General features: G+C 41.9%; 1 protein-coding gene across 1 annotated transcript in view; it reads left to right on the forward strand.

Annotated features, from left to right (window-relative positions):
* The first annotated feature begins 9362 nt into the window (after positions 1–9362).
* The window catches only part of fut8b (fucosyltransferase 8b (alpha (1,6) fucosyltransferase)), an 85846-nt gene continuing 69864 nt past the window's right edge, over positions 9363–25344 (forward strand). Inside the window, exon 1 of the mRNA XM_023415129.2 lies at positions 9363–9555. The gene's annotated coding sequence lies outside the window, so the exon portion shown is untranslated. The remainder of the gene's footprint in view (positions 9556–25344) is intronic.

Raw genomic sequence — 25344 nt, forward strand, 5'->3', positions numbered from 1 at the left:
TACACCTCCCATTTACAGCAAGAGATCTCCCAGATAACCCACTATCTGAAAAATTAGAATAGTCACTCAGGCTGCTCCTCTTCAGCACATTCTTTAGCGGCTGAAGATTTGTGACAGTCTCAGCCGCCAGGATTCAATTTAAATCTCCACTTGACATGCTGAGTATGAGGTGGTTCTTCAGAACAATCTTTTCTCGCAGGGGTGACGAGGATTTTCCAGTGCAGCACGCGATTTGGAAATGCCCTTATATACAGAGCTTGACCTTGCGTGCCTGCTTTACGGTGCAGTCAAATAAGTGGCATTTTCAAAGTGAGTGCAGCTACTGATGAGTTTCATAGTTGCACAGCTTTATTTCCTCATCAAGCCTAAATGTCAAGCGCTGCCACAGATGGAAGAGCTACAGTCATTTAACATAGCTCGTGACAGTAAACACAGGTACTGCCATCAACCATGAAGTGCTACAGGCACAACAATTTGGGAGCAGATGTCAGCTGCAAACAGAGAGCTCTTAAAATCACATATCATAAACCTTGAAATCTCCCAGCTTAGTTCAAAATACTGAAAGCTGTTGACCTCAAGGTTTCGTGGAGCAGTGTGCAACACAGTCATTCACCGCAATTACTCTGCAGTGCAATGGCAGCCATGTGACTCAGCAGCTTTTATGAGAAATAAAGGTGTGAATCACACAACAGAGGTGCGATTGGAAATGCTGAGGAGCCTGCATTGAAAACGAACAAATGCTGGGAGCTCAAAGTCAGTCAGCAGGATTAATGGACCCTTATGAAGGAATGGTGAGATGTCTGACAGGCTAGACAGCTAGACAAGTGTATATAGCTTTTCACTTGGGTAGCACACAGTGGTGAGAGAATTTTTATTGTTTCCAATCAAGGCAGCAGCCAGCATTATCAATAAATATATTCTATTGATTAATCTTTAGCATTTAGTCAGCAAATGCCCATAGCAATCTCCCTGAGCGCAAGGTATGTTTTCTGATTGCTTGTTTTCTTCACCCAACAGAACTCAATGACAACATGATAAAGAAACAGAGAAAAGCAGAAGATCCTCAAATTTTAGAAGTTTAGCTTAATTAGTTCGACTTAAAGTTAAGTCACGTATCAAAATAGATTCATTTTTGTCCATTGCCTAATCGATTAGTGGACTTCAGCACTGTATCCAGTACACTTTCATGTTTTCAGTCAAGTTTAACACTCACTACAATACAAACATTTAGTCACTTAAGTTGATTGGCACCTATTTCATAATTGATTTATTGTTTGTGAGGATTTGCTGCTGCGGTTTGAAGATGTGATTTTGGACCTTGGGGAAAAACAGCCATTTTCAGTATATTTCAGTATATTTTTGGACAAAATGATTGATTGATTGATTGATTGATTGATTGATTGATTGATTGATTGATTGATTGATTGATTGATTGATTGATTAATTGTTTAATCAAGAATATAATCAACAGAATAATTGATCATGAAAATAATGGTTACTCGCCTCCTTATACAGTACAAAATAAGAGAGCTGCAACTCTGCCATACTGTATACTGCTGTGTGACAGCATCATCAGACATCATTTGACATGTTGAGTGTATTTATAGTGACATTCTCTGCTCATTACCACTGTACCAATGTATTTGCACCTCAGTAATGCTGCCATCTTTGTACCATATGTATATGCTGTAAATGTGCCATCACGCACAAATTCATTCATGATTTGGATGAAAATGATGATGATTTGGATGATGATGATGATAATGATGAAGATGATGATGATGAGCAATGAGAGTGGACAGAGATAAATGCATGGTCATACAGGTACGGTGGAAACTGCAGTGAGAGGCTCAGCTCCCTCCACTGTGAGGAAACCTCAGTGACACCTGCTGGCAGCATGACAAGCATTAGCATGCCTCCTGTAATCACAGCGTTGATCTAAATTCCACCAACAGTGAGGTGTCACTTTCTTTACTCAGCCAGTTAAAGCACCGGGTACATTTACATATCCCCAGAGGCCTCCCTGGAGAGACACTGAACATGACATGAAATAGCAAAGCGCACAGGGATTACTGAATGCACATAATAAAACAAAGCATTTCACAGAGTGTAGTTCAGCACAACATGCACTGTAAATATCCTGGCCAACATGTATGCATGCTGCTGTGGCCTGCTGGACTCACAGTGCTATGCAGGATTTTGAGTCGTCTGACACTGTGCAGACATGATGTAACACCGCCATCTAGTGTTAAAAAAAGGAATAATGAATTAAAGGTAAATGTCACTGATTATTTACTTTCCTAAAGGTTGCTTCCACATCCAAAAGCAGCTTGTTGTACATAAAGTATTTTATGTGGCAGCTGTTTTACAGCTGTAATTATAATAAATGGGGGCTATGACCTCATTAAATTTGCTGGAGTATGTGAAGGGGCTGTATGCGCACTGTAGAGAAACCCCTGAATGATTCATAGGCCCAGGACTGGACAGTGGCTCTGCAACTTGACATGGATCAGAGATATTTATTGGGCCAGAGGTACAAGTTAAATTTGATTTCATTGCACCAGAGCAATGTCAGAATATTTACTTTCATCAAGATTGAGCAGGTATACCATTACAGCTGTTAAAGGTCATTATAGATTCAGGACCTGCCTTCATATGTTGCATCAACACAGTAACAAAAGTATGTTCTTACAGTTTAAAAACAGTGTTCCGAAGTCAGACCCATTTATTTAATATTCATCAAATGAACAAGCAATGCTCAGATCCATACATCAAAAAGATAAACAGTGTTGTTCAGTTTCTGTTGAATACGCTCATAACCTGCTAATGGCTCCCTCCTCAGGTTAAGATTTAGACAGCAGTGTTTTATTTCAGAAAGAGGTTTGCAAGTGGTTTGCAAAAGGAATGAGATGAAGGCTATCTGTGTCAATCTAGAACAATTGTCCCTGAACACAAGGACAAACTGTGACACTAATAATTAGCTACTTACTGTGCCAGCCTTGTATGACCTTCACAGAAAATTCACAACTTCATTCATATGACTCCAATGACTCTCAAATGGCTGCTTCGACCCCCAGAGGATAAAATGTGTAGGAGTACCCATTTAAAAAACCTCTTTAAAAACGACCTTTTAACCTGAGCATTTATTTAAAATATGTTGAATGCATATTATCTATCTTAATTCATCCTCACTCTCCTCTTAATCCTGTTATCCATTTTCTACTTGACTGTTCTCTTCCTGTTCTTTTATTTTTTAATGATTCATTTATTTTTAATTGCTTTGTCCAAACTTGTGGTAACCTTGATTTCAAACACTTTAAACTCCGTCTATGTAAAAACTAACTATGTAACATTAGGTCATTCACTAATGGCCTTTAAATACTGAAATGCAGAATATGGTTGTGTTGGTGCAGCAAAACTGAAAATGAGACCATATGTGCTCCCAATGAGATTCATTCCGTTTGATCAAACTAAATGAAAGTGTTGGGTAATTGTAAAATGAATAAGATTTCATTCCATTGTATTTAATCAGATTTGGAAGTTTATGAGGTAATTTTTGTACAGATCTTTTTTTATTTTTTATTTAAAGTTATAATTTTTTTAGGGCTCACATGCTGCACTTGCACGCATATGTACCATGAAATGTGGCATGAACTCCTGACATTCACAAAATATAACTCAGCATCCAAGGTGTCGTGGAATGCACAAATAATTAAAACATAATTCAATAACGCAGTGTAATTGTTGAATTAATACCACTGTAGCTAGTGAGTAGTCACACTCATTGATTTATAACACTCTCTAAGATACCCAGTGTAAAAGGTATGGTAAAATGATATGGTGTATATCATATTGTAAAAAGCTTAATTACTCCACTGCCAATCAGACGAAACTTTAATGACCAGTTTTGCCATTATCAAATGACAGTTTAAAACACAGTTTAAACATATTATCATGATACAATTCAGGTAACATTAAATTATTGCCCAGCCCTACATTGCTAATTGTGTAATGTTACAGGCAAATCACAGGATTTAATGAGCTGCCGGGTAACATCAAAGTAGACAGAGCTTTGCACACTGAACACAGTGAATCAAGCCTCATACATCTGTTTGTGATTATTTCTGATAAATAATAAACAAATGGCTCTATTTTCCATCTAAATCCATCATTTGCACCCCAGTATAAAACCTAAATTATATGCCACTGCCTGGCTGTAATTGACACAAACACAACAAAGTAGAGGCCACTGCTCGCTAACTGGTTAGCAAAGCATTGATGAGATGGTGTAACAAACCACTGCACTGCTCATTAAACCACTAACAAACATTAAAGAGCCCATAACTGAGCAAGCTGTCTTACCTCGAAGCAGGTGTTTGTTCTTTGCTTTCCTCAGCTCAGAATTTTCCATCAGATTCCAGGGCACTGAGCAGATTTGTCTTGTGTATTAGTTCACTCTTCTGTCTGCTGTGTCTAGTAAAGCTAAATATAACTTTCTCCCTATAAGCCACCAACTTTTCACCCCCTGACCTCAACTAACCCCTAACCCTAACCATCCTCCTCAGAGTTACTGCTGTAGCTTCCTGTTTCTTCATTTGCTTTTCACAATAAATGTGTCGGTTCATTTTCCACCAGAGTAAGGTTTGGTCCGTACTGTGATGCCATAGCTTGGTTAGAACCACCATCTGAATTTTGTCTTACAAATGGAACAAACGCTACGTTTGTTACTCTGTGCATGTGCATCAGTGCCACCCACTGGAGCTGAGAGTAAAATCATAGTAATCATAGTAATGTGGAGCTGAAAGTGACTGACATGCATGTCATATCATGATTATGATTATCTAACTTGTTTTGCATTTGACTCATGCACTGTCTATCCACTGTTTAGTTGTTAGCTTCAAGTGCAAGCCTGTATTAACTCATGAAAAACTGATGGAGAGCTGGGTGAATTATTGTCTTTGTTTTACTGCATATATATAAATGTTTGACTTTGTCAAAGAAAGCATTCACTACTCTCTACTGAATGCCAGCTTCTTTACGATGGAGAGTTTCGATGCAGACACTTCATCAGACCCGGATACACACCTCATCACACTTCACTGTCACACCCTGAGTGAAGCCAACATCATTAACAGCAGGCTTGACTTTTTACTATTCACACATTTTCATTTATTTATCCTTTATTTGGCCAGGAAGGTCCCACTGCGATACAAGAGTCCTGTTCAAGATGGCAGCACAGGCAGTGCTTACACAAGTCGTAATAATGCTCCTGCCACAAATGAACAATTTCATCTGTGCCACTCACACCATCAGCGTTAGAGGTTAAAGGGGCTCTATTGGCTCTGACCTCATTTCGAAATTCATTATAACTTTTAATTTGCAGTTCCTGTGCAAGTAAAATCAACCCCCATAGTATTCTCATTTCTTAAAAGTTTAATTTCAGCACAAGCAGTACAATATTGTTTTTTTTTTTTAAAGGCATGAGTCACCTGGAGGTTTTATTCCAGTGGTTCATTTTTACATTTATAAAAGAGCTCACTTACCAGCATGCTATTGAAGAGTAGTTCAGTTTGCCTGCCATACTTAACTAACATTATTATTTACTAATGCCAGACCGGTCCAGGCTTCCACTGTTGCTGTTGTTCATTAAATAATGCCAATCCAATGATATCCATGAAACATCGTCTCTTCACTAGCATATGTAAAACTGTTTACAAGTGACAATACTTTACTGAATAGATGACAAACTGTCCCCCATGATACACGTAAACACAGGTTGAGTGAAGCAAGCTTCAAATGCCATGTATATTAGAGTTCATCTCAACGCCAGTGCCCCACAACAATCAATGTTGATTATGATTACATTGCTGAATATTGAACAGATGGATCGTATTTAAGATTCCAGTCTATTGCTACTCAATAGAGAGTTATGGTTCATGAGATCTTGCTTTCCTAACCACGTCTTTTGGATGCACAGGATGTTACTATCCCCAAAATGCTCTTCACCCACAAAGTTCCCCGGCCAGAAATGAAGTAGGGATGTTGCAGTTACATGTTATGAATAATAAGATGTTGGACCGCTCAGCACCAGAATGCCCATGAAATATATTTCATAATTAAAATGTTCTCAGCGTCAAACATTTCATAAAATGTGTTTTAGCACAGAAATACATTTTGGAAAAAGCTATATTAGTGCCATGATGATGCATTCCTTCCCAAGTGTTACAAATTAATGTCGGTAATAATATTCTAATGATACTCCAATCATATTTTAATTATTCTGTTCCATTTTGTTAGTTTCTTAGCATGAGATGCATTTTGTGGCATGAAAAGTGACATTTGCCCCAGTGTGCGTTTGAGCAAGCCTGCTTACAGTCCTCTGAATGCCTGCTCACATCTTGGATTTTTTTTCTTTTTTTTTGAGGATGAAATAACTGGCAAGTCTGATTATCAGGCTATGTTTGCATACAAAGTGCAGCATCTGACTCTGTATAATCCATGCTGGTTCTGCATCTTCCCCCTCCTGCTTTTTCCTCATTAGAGTTCCAATGTTCTCCTTTAGAAACTCTACCTCAGTATCTCAATTTGAAAAGGTCAACAAAGACAAAAAGGTCAGGAGTGATCGAGCTGCCTCCGCCCCGCGGAGAACACCACAGATGATGATGTTATCACAGTGGACAGACAAAATTCTCCTGTGTCTGTGGTTGGGAAGGTGAGGGTGGGTGGTTTACCGGGTCTCCTGGTATGAGATTAGTCATCTTGATGAAACACAACTGAAATGTCTCCTGAGCCGCATTTCCTTTCTGAACCATCGTCTACCCTACCAAGACAATGCCTCAGACTGACTCATCCCTCCCCCTCTTAGCGACAGTGTACTGCTAACTTTGCACCACATGATGTCGCTACTGCTTCAGCTTTAGGGGTCAGACCCACTAAGTAAGATGGAAAATATTTGTGTGCTTAAAAGCAGGTGGGGGTTGTTATTGTGATTCAGCTCCTCACCACAGGAGTGAGACTTCTCCGAGGCAAGCAGGATATTTTTCAAAGATGGATTTTGAAGCAGCAACAAATGAAAAGCCTTTGGGTATTATGAATTTGATTTAGTGGCTTAATTCTCAAGTGAGTCTAAAAAAAAAAAAAAAAGGGAAGGGAGGGGGGTGGGGGGGTAAAAACATCCATATACAGTAGTTCACAGAGAGTGGCACAGTAAATTACATGTTCAAGGGCAACAAATTGCTACCTGAAAGCCTGTTTGCTGTTACACAGCAACCATCCACACACACACCTACACACACACAGCCCTTGGGCTCTCTTTACTCTGAGATATTCTTGACCCCAACTCAAGTCAACATTTTATATGAACATAATGGATGTGTATAAACACTAAATAGCAGCTGCTGTACTGATATGCCTCTAAAGGAATAGCAAAGGATTACTTAGAAGAAGAAGTGTATGAGAGATGTGTCTGTTGAGTCAGTTTCAAGTTAATGAACTTCTGCTGCATACAGTTGACTGGCTCAAATTAAAATGAATGTCATGCAGTCTGAACCATGACAGTGAATTACTGAATAAGCAGGTCTTCACAGGAAGACTGCTGAGTACGATTATGTGCAGCCTGTACAGTGGTTTATAGCAGTGTGACTGATGAGCTGGTCTGAAGCCCTGGCCGCTCAGGTACGCTACTTACAAACAGGCTAAATAGATGAGTTTTGCACAGGAGTTGTCTTTTTTTCCTTAACAGCATATACATAATCAACCTCTCAATGAGCTGTAATGTAGAGCTGTAAAATGCTTCAAGGTATACTTAGGTATACTAAATTACTGTTCTTGGATGACTTTTGAATTTACTCTTGCAGACTGTCAGTGAAGGCATCGGTTCAGCAACATCACAAAGACAATGAAACATTTTCCCACTGCTCTCTCTACAAGTGTCTAACATTGCAAAGACTTTTGGTTTTACTTGCCCAGGTGTTGAGAAATCCGGCTCTTGGCCCACCTCAAAACAATGGAACTGATTCCATTTGAACTAATTATAGTCATTGTGAAACTTTCACTTTCGATTTCCTTGTTCCTATCTCACACGACCGGGTAAGTAATTTTCCATGTATCATGTAGATGATACATGGAAAATGTCTCTTTGTGTGATAGACAATTGATGGAAATGTTAAACATTAGAATATGGAAAAAAAATCGATCTCAAATCAGCATCTGAGCGGTGACACTGCCTGGGAATCTCCAGTCTCCACCTGTGAAAACTAAATGCAGGATAGTTTGCTTCATCTGTCTAGACATATTCCCACTGCACTGGGTTCATCAGATAGATAAAAAACATCGGATATCGATGCTATTTGGTTTTTCTTATCAGCCAAATGAGAAGTAGTTTAACTTTGCTGATTACGTTGGGAAAGTGAACATAAAACCATTAATCTTGGAGGTGCATAGAGATGAGTAATGGAGCTGCTCTTTGGGAGCGGTAGGAATCACAGTCAGTTTCGATAGGCTTTGAGTGAGGACCGATTGAACGACGCTTTATGGTACGTGGTCGTGGGGCTCTGCCCCGCACCGCACCGATGCCGTGCCAGTCTGAAGGTCGAACAGAGTGTCATCCTTCGTGGGGGGAGTTGTGCCCTCGCCTCGGTGGCACCGGTTCTGTCAGTACATGAGCGCGAGTGCAGTACAACAACCTGACACTGGTGCGCGCACTGCAGCTTCCACTCCATCCAACTCCCCAGCAGGGTCTGCATCAGCCAGAGTCAAGTCAGTCAGCAACAGCCGGATACAAGCAGGAAGTCACACCACTGCGCCTCCAAAATAAATGACACCAACTAACAAGTTCGTAATTGTGTGGTGATAACAGCCACTGTATCTAAAAGTCGTCATCAAAATGTCTGGACACAGAAAAAGAAAGGCAAGTATATTTGAACTGAAAAACAGAGGCAATTCAAAATGTTGCACACAAAGAAGAAAATTATTTAAAATTAAGTTAGTTGAAAATAGACAAAATGATGAACAATAGATAAATAAATAGATAAATAGATAGATAAATAAATAAATGATACAGTTTCAGTGCATTAAGCCCCAAATTTAACAAAAGACTTATTTGGGGTGATGTGCAGGAGACTAATTTGGTAGCATGTTAAATGCATAACTTATACTAGATAACTTTGTCACAACAAAGAATCATAGCAAAATGCACAAAATGCATAGTGTTTATTTATTTTTTTATTTATAACAAACTAACTAACTAAAACTAGAGCGATTACATTGTATAGCAAGTGGCTGTACTTAGTGACCACGCATCCTATTATTTTGAAAAATCCTGACAGGATGTTAAGTTTCTCCCCTCTCTGGTCTGCGTTGACACCGGCCATCCAGCAGATCCCCACAGAGCAGCCTCGACTGCCGTATTCGGAGATCCCAGCTCCCCCAGTTCCTGTTTCCGCCGCAGCCTTTCTCCTCAGTTTTCTGGAGCAACAAATCTCTGCTACCCCTGCGTCAGACCCAGCCTCCGCAGCCCAGGTCGGATGCCGCTGGAAGCCGGTGTATCATGACAAGGTAGGTGATAATAACGCTCCTGCATGGCGGAAATGTAGTAGGAGCGACGGAGGCAGAGCTCAGCCCATAGATTCACCCGCTACATCCCGGCCTGTTGACTGCGTCGCTGCTGAGATCACGGTGACCAAATAGCGGTCACGGTAGGTAGGAATATCTGGTCCCGTTATATCAGCACCAGTTACTAGGATATTATAGCTCTGCTTCAGATTGACGTCGGGTTGATAGTTACATACGTTGCATCCACATTAACTAACCCGCTGCCTCCTTTGCTGCTCCATCGCGTTGAGAGAAGGCAAGTGGGCATGTTCAAAACAATTTGGTTCACAGTGTATCTGCTTAACGACTAGGGTAGTTAGTCTGAAACCTCCTTTAAGACTGGAGCATTACCTCAACTGGGCAGTGTGAATGAACGGGATTTAAAGCGGGTTCAGTCGGCAGCCCTATTAAAGGCTAAAGGCATCAACAGTGCTAGGAGCGTGTAGCCTGTAAGCTAGCTGCGTTTGTTTTCCGTTTGTCGTCGGTAAATTTGAGTTGATACGGTTGAATGAGAGAGAGAAATGCGTTTGACCCCCACCTTTGCGCACACATACCTTCAAACTAAAGACACATGACACGGGAGTTGTATGACAAGTGTGTGTGTGTGTGTGTGTGTGTGTGTGTGTGTGTGTGTGTGTGTGTGTGTGTGTGTGTGTATGTGTGTGTATCTGTATCCTTCAGCGTCTTTCCTTCATTGTGTTTTATGTGTGGCGAACAGACAAAGCTGCTTGTGTTTCAGCCTCAGTGCACTGCTGCTGCTAATATCAGGATTTGCTTTGTAACAATCACCACAGCCAGGTGTGCGTTTGTTTGCTGTATCTGGAGGTGTTGTTGATGTGTAATAAAGTCCCTCTGACGTGTGATTATGAAATGAAATGGCTCATAGAGTCGGAGGAGTCTCCCTCCCATCCCCTCCTCACATGCACACTATGGAGCCCCCATGATGATATGGATGGCAGCACCCACATGCACAGACAGTTGTGTTTGTGGTTCTGTGTTTCAGTGTAGCTCAGCTGACTGGCGTCAGAGCTGGTAAGGCTAGAGGTTCACTTCCCAGCAGGGGCACCTATTTGAAGATGTATGCCTTCAAAGTGCCACCAATTGGCATGTAATAAATGTGGGTGGGTATCATATTGTCATGATTTCAGAACAAAGGCCAAAATCAAAGCATTTCAAGGAACAGTACAGTGCAAATCTCTTTTTAGTTGTATTTTATTTGTCATATTCAATGGAAAAATAGTGCAATGTCTTGTTGCTTTCTCAAGAAATCTCTTTGTATTGATGAAGTATGGATTTTTTTTCTTTCTTAACTGTAGTATTTCATATCAATTAATTTCTGCTACAACAACAACAACAACAACAACACATACTTCAACTGTGAAGCACAAGTGATTTTTCTTTCTTTGACAGCATATTGTCTGACAGTAAATTATTAGCCCATGGTTTTGTGTAGTGTCACAATTATCCCAAGTTTCGATCCCTTTGCAGCCAATGGTCCATTGTGTTCTCATTTGAATTGTAGTTGCTGACAAGGGAGAACTCAACACCTATGGACAACTAATGCATCATTAATGTTATCTAATAAAGTCAGCCATGGTAACTGGAACCAGATTGATTGAGTTAGTAGCCCTAATCCATTCATGAATAAGTAAACAGGCATATATATTGCGGTGACAGCAGTCTATGCCACGGCAGGGGAGCTCTGTCTTGGATTCCAGTGCCAGGGACTGTGCTGCTTCAGATAGACGCCTGTTTGAATGTGAACTGCTTTAAACTGTCAGGGGCCAATTATTTTACATAAAGAAAAGTGACTCATGCTTTGGCAACAATTTGCTTTGATCTGGGCTTTGCCATTTTTGGAATGAATAGGCATAGCCATGGGTGGACCCATTTATATCAGCCTAGTGCAAATAATAACATCAGAGCAGTTCATTTTAGGCTGCGTAATTTTTGATGAAGCACTTAAATCAAATGGTTGTGATAACACTCCAACTAACCCTGGAAATTTACTTGGCAGGTTTGAAGGTTTTTGCAGAGTGCCTCCCAGATTGTGTTGTTTCTGGCTGTTGAGTTGATTCCATTGGACAAATGTTGCATTTCCTACCATGTACCTACTGTAACACATGATAGCGCATCTATAATACAGGAGGCTGTGCTTTCTAGAGAAGTAGCACCCCCTCACTTCAGCTGATCTATTTTCTCTCTTTCCCCTTCCTTCGCCCCCCCTCCCTCCTTCTCTCTCTCTCTCTCTCTCTCTCACCCTCTGTCCTTTGTGCTCCCACTTTCCATGCGTCATGCCACTGTCTGTCTTCATTCTTGACTAATGAGTTCATTAAACATATTAGTGTTGCTCTGGCGAAGAGGTTAGATGCAGTGCGGTGAGTGGAAATGGGCGGTGACTTATTTTATAGTTTTATCTGTATTTAACACTATGCACATTTGTCACGTGGCGAGCACAGTTTCTCTGTTTGGTTTAGTGCAATCCACTGCCAAGTGGAGTTATATTTAAAATAGCACTTGGATTTGTTTTTCATTTCAGTTCTGTCTGCAATAACAGCCTGTCACCTGCACAGCAAGCGCCTCTGTTTGCATGAAAAGCCATTCTAATTTCAAGCATCACAGTGTTTTGGCTCAGTGTACAGTGTGTGTATAATGCTTGATATTGGCTTCAGTGTGCTGTGTATACATCCCCTTTTTGCACCCTGTTGTCCCAGATATATCCTTTTTTTTCTTTTTTTTTTTCTTTTCCTGAGAACGTCAGACGGATGAGAAGAGAAAGCTGAATAGAGCTATGCAGGAAACAAGCAACACATTTTGAAGTGAAGAGGCTATGCAAGACACGGCAATGCTTGTAGCAAGCTGCAAAAAACAATGCTACCAAAAGAGGAAGGCTCATCTTGTAGCATTCTTTTGTTGGTATTGTTAATCTCTGTGCAGTGTATTTCTGTTCCCCAATTCCAGATAATGTACTGCAAATAGAGCAGAAGTCATTGAAAGGAAGCCTTTCCCTCTGTTGTTCCTGCTTTGAGGAAATATTGAAATTATTATGTACGGATACATGGACACCCAACCATTTCTGAGCCTTATTACGAAAGACTTGTTCTGTAAAGACAGGAGAGATAAAGAATAGCTGGTTCATGCACATGGTTCAGTGAACAATCACTGTATGTCCAGTGTTGGCATTTGGCTGGCATTTATCATGTGAGACTAGAGTTTGGTGTCTGTTTTCTTTCTCCTCTGCCCTCTAAGCTTTTAAAGACACCAGCAAAAAGATATGAAAATATTCATTAACCTCTTAAGATGTTAATGACTTTGTGGAGAATGTTAATGATGTCTTGTGCATTAAGGTCTGTAGAGCTAACCGACTGGAGGCCATGTGCAGCAAGCATACCTGTAGTTTCTTGTAAGCTTGCAGAATGCAGCCTTTCTAAAGGGCAAAATCTGTAGGAAAAAGGCCTTTGTGCCATCACTCTCATCCTGCTCTCATCCTGCCGGAGGGCCATTATTATCTGTATTGTAAGACAGAGTGTCTGTCTAGTGATCGTACGAGCCAATCACAGGGCGAGTGTGGGGCAGGTTTCCATGGAGAAAAGCAGGCCGGGCCGTTAGGCTGCTGGAGCTCAGCTTGAGCAGGCTAGCCTGATCCAGGCTGATAGCATTCTCCAGCAGCAGAAAAAGAAAAGGCCCCAGCAGGCCTGCCCTGCTCTCTGCCTGTCTAAATGCCTCGCTGCTTGTCTACCTGTCTTACTCAGCTAAATGTCTAAAGACAGGGCGGAAGAAGGGGAGATCTGAAAGGGAATTCAGTCAGACAGGCACAATAGGAGCTTGGCCCCATAGCCATGTGGCATCAGATTGGATTTGTGTAGGAACTGGATCTAGATCACATAATGCCTTAGCCACAGCTGTCTAGAGCGGGTTTGGAGGATTTTTGAATGTGTGCTGGATTTGGGTTGAGGGATAACTCTGAGTGCGCCCCATCCCTCTTACTGTTGTTGTGACCAGTCAGAGATCCTGACCTGGACTTCCCCTCAAAGAGTATGTTACCCCGGCTGTGTTTGGCCCTGCAGGGAGGCTGCCCAGCCTGCGGTGCACTCACATCAGAGAGGATGTGTGTTTGTGTGTGTGTGTGCACACACGCCTATGTGTGCTTGCTTTTGCTGTATCTTGGGGAGTTATTGCTGCTGCAGCCTGAGCTGGGAAGTGGGTCTTACGACATTTCTTCTCGGCTCATTGGAGCCATCCAGAAATAGGCATGTACCCATCCACATGCAGCACTTAAATTCTCGCCTTCCCTTTTTTTCCCTTTTCAGTAGGAGGCACTTAACTGCCCCTTGTTGCACAGCCTCCTGTGTACCTTTGCATTAATTTGTATCTATGTATTGCATTTATATATCTACCTGTCTGTGTATTTATTCTAGTTTATCACTTTGCTTGCCATGATGACAAGAAGAACGCAGTGAAGTTTGAGGCGCCTCCTCTCCACAAGGAACTGAATTCACATGGGTATGACACACAGTGAGAATTTTTAGCTCATCTGAAGTTGCTGAGCGACTCACTGTGGGACACAATCAGCCACCCCCCACCCTCACCCCCACTCCCTGCCAACCAACCACCCACCTACTGACAAAATCCCCTGATGTTCAGTGCTCATGGCTCATCAAACAGCCATGTCAGCCCCTCAGAGTCCACAGCTCAGGCCAGTATCAGAGCAGGCACGGAGGGCTGGAGGGATTCGGGGATGTTGCTAAAAATTCTCAGCCGTCTGACAAGATGCACTGTCTGGGTCTTATGTGTCCCACAGCGTCTAACTTAAAACAGGATCCAAACCTACTTCAATCTCTAAAGGCCTTTTTCTTGCACGGGAGCATCCTGAAAGTACAAACCCACACTAGTGGCATCCACGGATGGATGGGACAGAAATTTGGAGTGTAGGAGAGGCAGATGGGAATGGAGGGGAAATTAGGAGAGAAGACAGAGGTAGTAATTGGGACAGCTGCGCAGCTTGAGGCATAAGCAGTCAGATCACCCACCTCTTTCAAACCCAACCCCAAAATATAAAAAAGAGAGCCAGAGAGCCAGATGCTGGTCATTAGGATCACAGTGACAATTGCCCAAATTCATTCTGCGGCCAGAACACAGAATGCACAAGCCCACAAAGACGCACACATAGGAACAGAAAAGAACAAGACCATGAGCTCATCTGACAGAATGGGTGCATTTCCCACTCTTGGGTAGAAAGGTTGTGTGACAGGCCTGCCTCTGCACGGGGGTTTGTGGATATTATTCTGTTTTCAACAGGAAGCCCAAATTCCCAGCAGCAACTCCACCTCTACCCACACACATAAGGATTATTGAATGGCCTCCATTTAGCCAGTGGTATCTGATCCAGCACTGGCCAGTACTGGGTGGCCGGCATGTGACCTCCCCACAGGTCCAGAGAGAGTTCAACCCCAGGCTCCTGGAAAGTGGGACCTGGACCGTGATGAGAGGCCTGCATTATCTTACTCACAGGCAGGGGGGCTATTTATGTCATTGTTGCCTTTCCTGCTTTCTAGGGGGTTTGTTTGTCACGGTGGGGGGTGCGGGTGGTGTTAGTGGTGGGGGGTTGTGTTTGTAGTCTTTTTGCTGTTACACTACTGATCCCCTAAGGTGTAAATTCATCTCTGTGACCTCCATTGAGAAGTCAGAATGGAGGGTCAGCTACACTGTCCTCTAGTCCTCTTAGCTGGAAGGGATTCAGTGTTTCACTTAGCACTCAGCCCCTACGACGTCTGTGCCAAGTTCACAGGAGGTGAGGTGGTTAATGTGCGTGTGTCCATCTCCATATCTTTCAAAGAGTTCATTGTAAGTGTGTGTGGCATGTGCAGTGTGTGTTACCGATGGCTGGCGGTGTACGGCGGCGGCTGAGAGGATTGTCAGGGATCGTAGAGGATTGGCCTGATTGGATTTCCGTTGCAGGAGTCCTGTCACCTGGCCCAGCATGGCGCTCTGGAAGACAGCAGGGTAGCAATCAGACAGCAGTGACACTGTGAATATCCAGGGAAATTTTCATCCAGGCACTGCAGATACAAACATCCACTGTATAGAACAGAAGGATAGACTTCCTAACACCAAGTTCCAAACGTCTGACAAATCCTTGATTCAGTTCTTTTAAGAGGTGTTGAAAAATCTTCCCTTTACGGAATAAATCCACCTTCTGACAGTTAAGAATTCATGGTTGTGGTTAGTTTCTGGAACCATTGAATTGCTTGATGGCATTTTTCCTACTCTCTACCAAACTGACCAAATGCAGGGGGTGGAATGTCTCCATATTATACAAATATTCTCTTGTATTCGATGGTCCCAACTCTTTCATACCCACCCCTCAGAATCAAACAAGAAGACTTTATTTTTAGACATTCGAATAATGATCAAGTATTACACTGGTGGAAATGCATTGTTAACCAGGCAGCTATGGTAATTTCTCCAATAAGTATCCTCAAAAGACCAGAATGCAGTGCAGATACAAGACATTTTGGGTTCTGACTTAAATGCACAATGCTCCCGACTGGAGAAAAAAAAAAGCTCTGATATGATTTTTTTTTTTTTTTTCTCCGCTACATATAGGTCTATAACCCACAGCTGAATAAACAGCTTGTTCCATTGAGCTTGTCAGGCCTTTTTCTCTGGGGGTTGTTGAAAAGCACTCTGGGAAATATAGGAAATCACTAACTGAAGTCAAATTAGACAGGGAAGGCTGAAAGAAAGTGGGCACAACAAAATAGTAATTATAACAATGGCAGAATAACTCCTGGAGTGCATTGTTCATCACATATTGATGATCTACAACAGTGTAAGAGTATCTGAGGGTGGATTGTTCTTCTTAGTTCTTCTGTTACAGTTCTCCTTTAGGGCTGAGGAGGGTTTAATCGAGGACATCAGCAAAGGATCGGGGCGGTATTTTACAAAGAAGGGCTAGAATTATAACCAGAATACTAAGCCGCTTTGAGTTGTACACATCTGGTCATTAATTGTATACAGCAGTACATTGGTTTGGACACTTCTGAGGTTTCTAATTTTGTTCTTGGAGTACACCCGCCCACAAGAGGCAGAGATATCTGCATGTTCACTGTACATACTGAGGGATCACTGAGGTGTTGAAGAGCGGACTACACTCTGACTCTCTCGGCGGGTTGACATGAATTCGTGCCTGTTCAATTTGCTCCGCTAAAGACAGAGAGAACACCACAGAGCTGGATCTGCTGCAGAATGTAGACAAAACATACATCAGCATTATTTTTGACATATATTGCAGTTGCAGTGCATTTGAAGAATAGATTTAAGGTTATATTAACTCAATAGATGAAACTTGAAACATTTCCAGGAGCTTCGCCTTCAGACCTCTCAGTGATGTCCAGTCTCTTGTTACTTAATGGTATTTCTGGGCATTAAGAAGTTGTGTGTGCCAGAAAAGTCTCATTCCCAGTGTTTCAGTTATTGATTGAGTTATAAAATGAATTTACAATCCCCATGTTGCAGGCTTTGCACTATAGATATTGCATTCTTTGACACTGCAACATCAATATGAAATTCTCAGCCCTTGTACAGTAGAGACAGGAGGTTGTTTGTAGGTTGCTGGGGCAATTCAGATAAGTAATGTGCACAGCCAGTGAAAAGTAACATGTGTTACCATGACGCCAACACAGACCTCATTGGTTGCTCGCCAATTGATTTTTCACTTTCGCATCGCTTCTGAAATAAATAATTGCGGAAGTGAAAAAGGCTGCTCATTCCTGTGTACACACGAACCATAATGTCGAGGGAAAATTGAGCTGTACATTTTAGAAACCTGTGTTTCAGTCTGCGTCATTATCATTTTGTCACATGTCATCCTGTGGTCTCTGCAATATTTCCTGAAATGTCACTAATGCATGCACAATATATTTAGCTTTATGAACAATGGTGTTGAGAAACAGACATCTTCCTGTGTTTTATGCTCTGCTGAGTGTTGTGTGGAGCCCTGCAATGCAAGACCTGTGGTTTCACAGTTGTGGAACCTAATCCATCCATCTACCGTCTTCATGTGGTTTCTCTCAGCATAGAGCTAGTGGCTGATACAGCGGAGGGTTAAGTGTTCATCTGGTGTCTTTGAAGCATCTGTAAGACAAAGTTCAGCTGTTTGCTTCTCCCCCTCCATTCCTTTGCCTGTGTCCCTCTTGTTGTCTCTCCTTGCTTTTTCTCAGGTTTTATCTCTGGTTTTCTTTTCATCTTTTGTCGTGGAGGTCACTGGTTTAAAAACTGTGAACTGTGAACCCGGCAGGGCCTCTTATCCAAACCCGTTACCTGCCCTAACCTCACAGTCAGAATCAAAGACCACCTTTGCTTTACCATGTCAGCACTTTCCTGTTACACATCCAGCTGCCTCTGCGAGCTTGTTGATGCCCCTCAGTCCTCCTTATGTGTTTGTGAGAGTGGCAGCAGTGGCATTCACCTATGGCAAAGCCTTTGGCAAATCAGCATGAGACTATTTGCATCTGACATGCCTGTCATGTAGCCCCAAGGCTGTTGCGCTCACAGTGTCATTTCCTCCCCTTCCTCTCTTTTCATGTTGTCTTAGTATTATCCTCCACCACAACTCTACTGCTCCTCATTGCCAGTCCCATAACTGCAGAAGGGACTTTTAAAGGCCCCGCTTGCTCAGTTTTAGCTGTGGTCTGGGAGAGCAGTAACAACATGCAATTCAGATATAAGAGCCCCTAACATGACTCAATGAGATGACACATGAGATGACACAGCAGTCTAAGGCCCATTATGCTGTTTGAGCTGTGGGACAGAGCAAGTGACTGACCACCTACCAGAAGAAATGATGAAGCATCCCTCATGGAAACAACGGGAAAGTGCGACAGAGGCCTTGGATGGACAGGATGGAGGTAGTCTGAACCAGTGGGATGCATTCTGTCTGTCCATGTCGGTGGCCCAGAGCTACTTTTGACGAGGATCGAGGAGACACTCGTGTGATGCCAGCCACACTACCAGGTTTTCAAATATGCATCTATAAAATAGCTGTGTGACAAGCCGCTCCAGAAACAGAAAACAGCCTCCCCTAGCCTGTTTTTTATTTATTTATTTATTTATTTATTTTTATACTTTTCTTTGATCTTGTGACAACAGCAAAGAATTGAAGTTGGCACATCAACTCAATGAAGAGCTTTTAACACCCAGCGAGGGCTTTGCCTCCTCACTTTGATTTGTGGAGTAAATCAAGGATTATTGCAGATGTATCCGGTGTTATGGTTGTCCTCCAACTCTTGATATTTAAACAAAAACTGTAATCACCTGAACTACTGCGCTGCCACATTAGAAAATGAATGATGCAAGCCACAAACCTGTATGGTACACTTACTCATCATCATTCCACATGTGTACTCTTGAGAACGTGTTATTGAGTGTCATAATGGTACCCTACAGTCGTTGCAGGATAACCTACCCCGGCTGAATTTGAGAGCTAATTACATGTTGGCTATTGAACTACTTGTCCCAGTGAGTGGGGAAGTCTTTACAGCATGGAGAGGGTCAGGCCTGGCTAAGGTCAAGCTGTGAGGGTCAAGCTTCATCTGTATGCTTACCCCTCTATTTGAAAGCTGACCCATCCACTCGGTTGAAATAACAAAACGCCTTCTGCGCTCGGTCTCTTTTCCGTTCATAGCGGCATCATCCGCCTCACTCGGTCTTTGCTCTCCTCTGGCAATTGGCGCCCTAATTGAGGCACTCTTGAGCCATGTTTAGCACCGTGGTAACGTTGCCCTGCAGATAATCATTGTCTTGTGGATTAGCATAACAACAGAGGAGAGGCTTTGCTTTAATTCCACTAACACTGGACCAAGCTCCTTTGTGTCGGCTCGCCTGCCGGGCTTGTCTTAACTGGGATTAGAAGTATGGGCTGCTAGCGCCCACCAGGCCCCCACATTGCGCTCATGCCCCTGCCTTTGTTCTTAAGTGAAACCTCTTCGTGCCCTTGGATCTCTCTCAACGGCAAAACCAGGAAATCACGATTTTCACTTCACCATTGTGTTTTGAACCATGCCTGAGTGTTAAACTTTAGCAATGTGTTCCAAAACTTAACTTGAAAAGAGTAGTTCGCCCTGAACTACTCATGTCCACTGAACGCCAACACATTGAGAATTACCCCCAGGTCCCATCCTGGCCTTCTCGCAAAGGACTGACGTTAACAAGGCTATCTTTGTATAGTTAAAGAAAGCTTGCGCAGCATGCTCTGCACCAAGTTGTTTTACTTTCCTTGTGTGTGCAAGTTCAGGAGTCCCTATGCTTCAAACATACAAGAATCATCTTAGCATGTCTTAAATTAAAAGTGTTCATATGAGTTCCAAATGACCACAGTCAAGTATGGAGTGAAAAGCTTGTCGTTATAGAGAGGGACGTGACACAGTGGTAGCTTACACATTCAGACAGTCTATCCTTGTGGGTATTCATGATGTACTGTATGTTGAACTCAGTGAAAGGAAAGGAGTACTTCTGTGAAGACTGGAGAAAAAAAAGTGCGAGAGCTTGAGAGAAAAGTTCAGATCGTGTATACTTTCTCACCTACGCACACCTGGCCAATTTTTGCAGGAAGTGGGCGTGCTATTCAGAAGGTTACTAAAATAGTTGGATGCTGTCCCGCCAATTCTGAGTTAATAAAGGTGTGGGGGAGGGGATTTCAGACCCTGCCTGATGATCCGACAAGCAATTTGTTTGAAGCGTAATGATGTCTTAATCCTTATTGGAAATCATAAACTATTATACTCCCAACTGTAAAAAAAAAAAAAAAAAAAAAAAAAAATACTCCAGATTTTTAATTAAAATCGTGAACATGTTGCTTTTTTAACAGGAATGAAATGGCGTGCCTGGCTGATTTTTATGAGAAGTGAGTCACAGTTGGTAGAAAGTGGGTTTGGTTGGCGGCAAGTGCAGGGAGAGAAGGCAGGCGTGCAGCAGGAGCGTGCCATGCTGTCCTATCCTGATCTGTTGGCGCAGCGCAGTATGAGCTCCCATGGGAGACTGGGTGTAACCACTTGTCTGTTTCTGCTGGCAGAGGGGAGAGGGGAGCTCAAGAGCACAGAGATGGAGGAGTGAAGGGGAGAGGAAAGGCGTAGGGGGGAGTGGGGGCAGCCGCTGACCCTGTAAGCGCACGAGATTAAGAGGAATAATAAAAAGGGGTCTTGGCAGTGCTTCACTAATATGCGTGGTAATTTAAAGACGCTTCGAAAAGAAATGTCAGTGATGTGTGGGTGGGCACATTTAATGTGTGTGTGTGTGTGTGTGTGTGTGTGTTTGTGTGAGAGAGTGAGTGAGAGTGCACACATCAACAATCTCCATGGAGGATTCCTGTGGTAAAGCATTCTCAGTTTCTCAAGCAAACAAGTGGTTGAGGCGTGCAAAAGGAATTTCAGGCCCTCTCAATAAGATGACCACACCATTGCAACGGAGCTCCTTTGAAAGATTAGCAGAGTCTATATGCTTTTGCCACACACAGACAAACCCGTACACACACTTCTTTGTCCTGTAGCTGATTTATTTTGTGGAATGGTGGTTTCACACTTTTCCTTGTGGTTGACATTATCTTGGTATCTTTCCCTTTGCCAGGCTTTTTTCCAGGCTAATTTACTGTGTTTAAGGCAACCAACTCACCAGCCAGCAGTGTTTAATTCAGTCCAACTTGCAGTGTCAGCACTTGGCAAGGCCGTGGCAACACAACATAGCCGGTAGCTCTGGATAGTATTTCTCTTATTTAATATGAAGGACTCTTGAGGACTCTTACGATCATTTGGTGACCCATGTTTGAAAAACAAGACAATATGATTCAGTCCAAATAACTAATGACACTCTGGGCTACTTGCATTTGCCTCTAGTGTAGTGGGCTGTTTACAAGTGGGCAAGGGATGGGGGGAGGGCGAGTGGTGTGAGGCAGGCTGCTGGAGCAGGTGACATCTGTGACCCAGCACAACAGTGGTGGATGCTGGACACATGCTTCTTCCTCAAAGGCTACTGGCACCGTTTCTGCCTCATTGGGCTCATGCCCACACACACACCCTCAAACACACGTCTTAAATGCTTCATCTGAATGAGTCCACTGTACATGAGGTTATCTTGAAACCATAACCTTCAGCCAGCAAACCTTTAGGATATAAAGCCTTCAAAAATCCTTTTTGCCTCACAGTCTTTTTGTCCATTTCATTGACTGGAGAGAATTTTCTCTTTTTTTACCCCCTTAATTTTAGACAGTTGACCTCCACTCGACAAGCTGCTAACAGCTACTTTGTGAACATGACAGGCCGCCAAACATCAGGATTACAGGCTTACAGAAAATGACCTCCCAATATGTGCAGCTAAGAGCTACTACTAGGTCAGTTTGTCTATTACACACTTAAATCAAATAGAAAATAGGGCTGTTGAAGTAAGCGCAAAATTGAAATATCGCACTATAGATAAGCCAACCACGGTGGATGGCAAGCAACCACTGCAACTGTGCTATGTTCACGTTTCTCTCTCCAACTTCGGTGCAGAAAATAACGAACTAAGATAACTCCTCTGTGATACTCACACATAAAAGCGCATTTCATTTTCATGTTTCATCAATCAGAACTCACAAACATGTGCATAAATAGGAAAGCAGGTGAAAACAGGTAGAGCAGGACAAACAATGCATTGTCCTGTCAGATATCACATACTGCACCTTTGAGCCACCCTAAATCACTGTAGGGGAAATTTCTTCACCACCACAGCTTTGATCCAAAACCCATCTCAGGAATGGGACCTGCCCTTTGCTCATCACTAATATAACAAAACATACTCAATCACAGAGAACACATACTGTACACACACGTGTGCATGTGCTTACTGGAACTTTTTCTCCAGCTTCACAAAATGACAATCAGATGATTGATCTTGCTTGCTGAGTTATTAACCCATTATATTTACCAAGCCATTAGCTGCCTGATAATTGAACTGTTAATTAAAACAAAAGCTTTAGTTCCCCCTATTGAATCCCTAACTCCCCTCACAGAGCTGAAGACCATTATATACAATAAAGAGCAGAATATTAACTCTCCATCCATTTTTCCCTCCATTTTCATTCCCTGCTGTTGCACAAAACTGTATTGTCACATATCCAAAAGAGTCCACATACAGGGTTTTGTCAATGCATGTCATGTTATTACAATCTTACAATAAGTCAAAGGTATTATTGTTTAATTTTATTTTAATGCAGGACTACATGATTTACATATACAGTTCTACATCAGCTCACCCCCTCCACATTGCCCCTCCCTTCTCCTCCCCTCTCCCCAGAGGGAGCGCATTTCTCCTCCTGCTTTCTCATTGCACTCTGATAAAGCAGACTCTCCCTCTGATGTCTCTTATCTCCTCTCATCTCCTGCAGTAAAGACCGTCTCTGTTTGTTTTATGCTTCCTGCCAGTTTTTCCTTTACATTTTTTTCCCGCTCTACTCCTCTTAGGTGATGCCCAGTGCCTCTTCCCAGTATTGTATGCAATGGATCAAAATTGTCAGAATAATTTAATGGAGTGCTGACCTGCCTCCTGACCCCCGCTGTTTATCAAATTCTATCATATACTGTAGCTAGAACCCCCCCCCCCCCCCATTGTGTGAGAGGTATAGATTTGTTGCTCCATATTTCTGGCAGTGCAGCACTCTGCTGCTTGCTTACTGCCGTTGACAGAGTGTGTGTCCATTGCAGGTTATGCTTGGCTGCGTCAGGGTAATGCTGCTGGCTAGCACACATCTCGCAAACAAACAACATATATTATATTGGAGGCAAAAAGAGTGGTTATCACTGTAAAAAAAAAAAAAAAAAGGAAAAGGTCAAATGACTGGCACCATAAGATTAAAGTAAAATATCCAAATTCAAATAAAGTGCAAAAATGTTATAGGTATTTCCTGAATAATATTAACACATGATCAAATTTCTGAAATAAGTTTTATTTTGGAAGACAAAATAAAAGATCTCTGTATATAACAGATAAAGTATAGATTTAATGTTTAAACGTAAAGTAATACAACATAACACAACGTACGACATTTAATATTTAAACTACTGTGCTGATTAACAATAGAAATGTTTCTTCTAATTCATGAAATGTAAGCTTTAAGATTATAGTGAAATATCATCAACTGAAAATACACTGAAGAAATACAAAATAAACTGATACATTAAAAAGATTTTCACTGTTTCAATTAAAGTGGGGTTGGAAACCTAATTACGAGTAAAGTACACACCACTGCAGATTCTAAAACACTTTAACATTCAGATGTAAATTATAATCTCAACCAATTATTCATAAACAGTTCCTCAAAGCCACCCAGGAGGAACTGAGAAAGCTAAACTGGCACTTCTCCATCTGTCTTGTCTGTTAGGGTTACTATCATGGTGAGGTCATGATGTCACCTTTGAATCAGGTGGAGAAAGCGACAGATTGCACTGTGGAGCTGAGGTAGTGGTGGTCTGTTGTTTTTTTTTTTTTTTAGCTTGTATTTTCCAATTCTGTTATATGTTGTTTTCCACAATATTCTCCTGACCCCTGGTGGCTCTATAGAGTTCTGATCATATACAGTATGTGGACAAACATTACGCTGTATTTTAATTCAGAATGTAGTGTGTAATAAAAGTAAAATCAAAATGCACCACAAATAGTCAATGATCCTGCACCAGAAGTGACAGTGCGGCGTTGCAGATGATGAACAATCCTCCTCCAAACTGCCAGTGATCAGCTGGATCACTGAGGCATCAGCGGGGGGAGAAAAAAAAACAGAAACAGATGACACACTGAAAAGTACCTAAAAACTACAATTTCATTTCCACCATCCCTTTAAACAAAATTATCTGTCCCATTTTCCATTATGAGTTCATTCTGGTAATGTGAACACGGAGTACAATCAGTTTGAGAGTGCTAATCATTAAATGTTTACCACTTTAGACACGCACCCAACGCATGTCTTAGCGCTCACAAAAATGTCAATCGCCAAAAGAAGGAAAGACGTGGATTCACAGTGGATTCAGCAATGAACACTTTTCACAGATCATCAGTATATCATAGCAAGGTAAACACAGTCATAGCTAAAAAAATATAATAAAATTGGTACACCGAAATCAAACCAACCATCCAACAATTCTATTGACTGCAGCTGCATTTACCGCCACGACATGTCTGAGAGTCATGGCGGTCTTTCTGTCAGTGTTCTACCGAGAATTGAAAAAAGGATGGATGATGATGATGATGATGTCTTTCAAAAGGGTCTATTCCCCTTTCAGTGTCCTGACTCAGAGGAAGGAAAACACAAGTATTATATAACAGTATATTAATCACAATGTAAAGCTTAGAAACAGTGGTTACAATTGACTAATAATAACTGTTCTTTCTTCTGCAGTTGATACTTACTCGTGATTGACTTGTCTCTCTGTTGGGTGCCTGTTCTCCCCTGTAAACCTTGTTCCAATGCTTCATCTAAAAAAATGTGAGCAAGTGTTTATTATTAACAGTTATGTTGGAAAAGGGGATCTAGACGGCACTCAGAAAGAAACAGGAAGCTACATGTACAAATCAGATTTGGGTGAAATATAATATCTGTCAAACATCTCTCCAAGTGAAACACAAGCTGTATCATATATTTCTGTGTTAAAAGAAAAAACAAACAAAGACGGTGAGTTGTATAAACCATTGGTGCCACGTTAACCGAGTGTTTTATGTAGTCTATTTTAA

The sequence above is a fragment of the Seriola lalandi genome, unplaced genomic scaffold, assembly GCF_002814215.2.
Source record: "Seriola lalandi dorsalis isolate HSWRI2012SDOR001 ecotype SW California unplaced genomic scaffold, Sedor1 jcf7180002054544, whole genome shotgun sequence".
NCBI lineage: Eukaryota > Metazoa > Chordata > Actinopteri > Carangiformes > Carangidae > Seriola > Seriola lalandi.